Raw genomic sequence first — 2,459 nt, 5'->3', positions numbered from 1 at the left:
GGGTTTGAGTTCGAGTTACGGCAGACTGGAGCTACTTCTAAACGGAACGCAGCCTTCCTACGGCGGACAGCTAATAACAGGAATCGGACGCGCGGTCCACCCTAGTCCACAGCAACCACCATAGCAACAGCCTAGCATGACTTAAAAAACATATTCTTTCTTCATAACTATCAAAAACGTGAAATGATTTGTAAAGTGTTAAAGTGTTACAGCTGCAGAGAGCTATGGCGGTATCTTTGGAAGCTGTTTACATAGCTAATAATATACGATGTAACCATGGAGACAGTCAGTCACGTGAGCTAGCGGTGCACGTTTACTACAGCGTCCACACGCTGCACAGGGTAAAGACATTACTTCAATATTGTTTTATATTTATATATATTTGCCTTCTGCTGACCATCACCTCAGGTTCACCATTACAGTTTCAGCATACAAATGTCTAAATATGAACACATTCAAAAAAATCATGTCTCAGAAATAACCACAGCTGTTCATGTTTGTCATTATAGTTTTATTTGTAAGAAAATTGTGAACTTCATATTGTGTATCAAGTCAAAGAACATTTGACAAGTCTGAGTCATTCCTTTGCCCTGTGAGAGCTGGAATAAATATATATCCTGACAGTTACAGTTGAGCAAACTTCAGTGAAATGTTGAAACAGCAGAGACAGGTAGAAATGGGATCAGATTAATCTTTGCTTAGTCAGACACGTCCTGTGTTCAGTCCATCATATTAAAAAACAAACAATAGCACGATCCGTGTGATTTTGCATCCATTTCCAAATTGTAGTCAAGAGGCCCAGTCTCATAAATAGGTAACAGAAATGTCTCTAATGTAGACGTGTACAGTGTAGTGTAAGCATTAAAAGATCATAAAGGAAACACTACTATTTATGTGAAACTAATTGTAATAAAAAATGAGCAGGTGCTTTACAGATTTATAAGAAAGAATCTGAAAACAACACTTTTTTGGTCTAAGTGGTCAAAGTAGAAAACAGAACTGATGTTCAAGAACAAACCGTAGCTGCACTGATATTACACATCTCCATTGTTGTGGTGAACAGACATGTTGCTTTTAAAACCACATGCAGTGTGTGACCATGACTGTCCACTGAGACCATGAACGCCACTTCGCTGAAGTCTTCTTCTTCTTCTTGCCATCAAAATGGAAGCAGAAAGAGCACGAGCTGCTTTGATCTACAGAAAGGAAAAAGAACATATGAGCTGAAACCATTAAAATAGAAACAATCGTTCAATGCAGTGTCTCACGTAGCTTAGCCTGTTACAACTGTTGATACAAGCTCAGTACAGTTAACACAGTGTCAGGGAACTCCAGTGTGGGAACTAGTGGCTTTAGGTTTGTAGTCATTTAACTTTCATCCATTCATTCATTTAATTCAGGAGGAAGAAATGTCAGGTTGGGGCAGGCTGGTTACATGCATTTGGTCCCATGCTGTCTTTAACTAAATGACTTGGTTCACTTTATGGCTGGGCTGTATGTGGGGTTATATCATGTTATTTGGGCAGGAGTACCTGTCCCCTGTTAGGCTTAGAAGGTTTCTCCATAAGCAGAGCTTCTAACTCTTATAGCTTTTAGCACATCTGTAGCTGTGCAGGCTGACAGGTTTTTGGTGGCTCTTTTTACCCCACACTGGTTGTGAGTGTGTAAATAGCCCCACTAGTTCTTTTGGGTTGCAGTTAACTTGGGAGGAAGGGGTGGGTCTGCCAGGACTAGATGAATAAAAATGATCTGGGATACATACATTTCATAATGCATGCATATATCTCTATCAATTAAACCTGGCCTGAGGGCTGCCATTTTTTACATTTAGTTATTTCTCTTAGAAATGTTGGATGTAAATAATGAATGTGTTACAGTCAAACTGACACTGGTCAGTGTAAATGGCTCATTGGGACATAGAAACCTTTAAATTAAATACCATCACCTGATATCGAGTGTCAAACAATATCAAAGCTGTAAAAGCTGTTTACAGTCAGAATTTATAAAAACTATGATTGTAAATTAATTCAAACAAGTGAGCTTTTCTCTTTGTGCTGAATATCAACACTGTGACTTCTTAGACTGTAAGCTTCACATCAGCACAGTTGTAGAAGCCGTCACTCCAAATGTCTTTTGATAACAAGAAAAAAATACCTTGTCAGTACACGGCCTGAAGTTCTTCTCCAAACATCTTCTGCCATCAGCTTTGTCTGCTGGTTTGAAGACAATAAACCACAAAAAAGATGATTTAGTCACTTTGTCTGCATCATGCAGCTCGAATGTGTTGTGCAACGATGTTAAATAGCCATCGTTATCCCTCTGCTGTGTCAGTAGGATTGTACTGTACAGCATCTCATTGATATGCGAGGAATGCTTATGTAACACGATAACAGACATCTGGTCTTACATCATTAAAATATAACGGGCAGGAGATATTTAGATATTTTTATATTTATATT

The 2,459-nt window shown here is 38.7% G+C and overlaps 1 long non-coding RNA gene across 2 annotated transcripts in view; it reads right to left on the bottom strand.

The window, feature by feature from the left end:
* Window positions 1-536: 536 nt before the first annotated feature.
* LOC134632489 (uncharacterized) overlaps window positions 537-2,459 on the bottom strand; it is a 5,946-nt gene continuing 4,023 nt past the window's right edge. The window contains exons 4-5 of one of the 2 annotated variants that reach the window (XR_010094505.1): window positions 2,155-2,213; window positions 537-1,196 (exon numbers count right to left, since the gene is read on the bottom strand). This is a non-coding gene — a long non-coding RNA (uncharacterized LOC134632489). The remainder of the gene's footprint in view (window positions 1,197-2,154; window positions 2,214-2,459) is intronic. The other variant, XR_010094506.1, reaches the window with a different exon arrangement.

The sequence above is a fragment of the Pelmatolapia mariae genome, linkage group LG7 (assembly GCF_036321145.2).
Source record: "Pelmatolapia mariae isolate MD_Pm_ZW linkage group LG7, Pm_UMD_F_2, whole genome shotgun sequence".
Taxonomy (NCBI): Eukaryota; Metazoa; Chordata; class Actinopteri; order Cichliformes; family Cichlidae; genus Pelmatolapia; species Pelmatolapia mariae.
The sequence above is the reverse complement of the archived record's forward strand: the minus strand, read 5'-3'. Positions and strand labels throughout refer to the sequence as shown.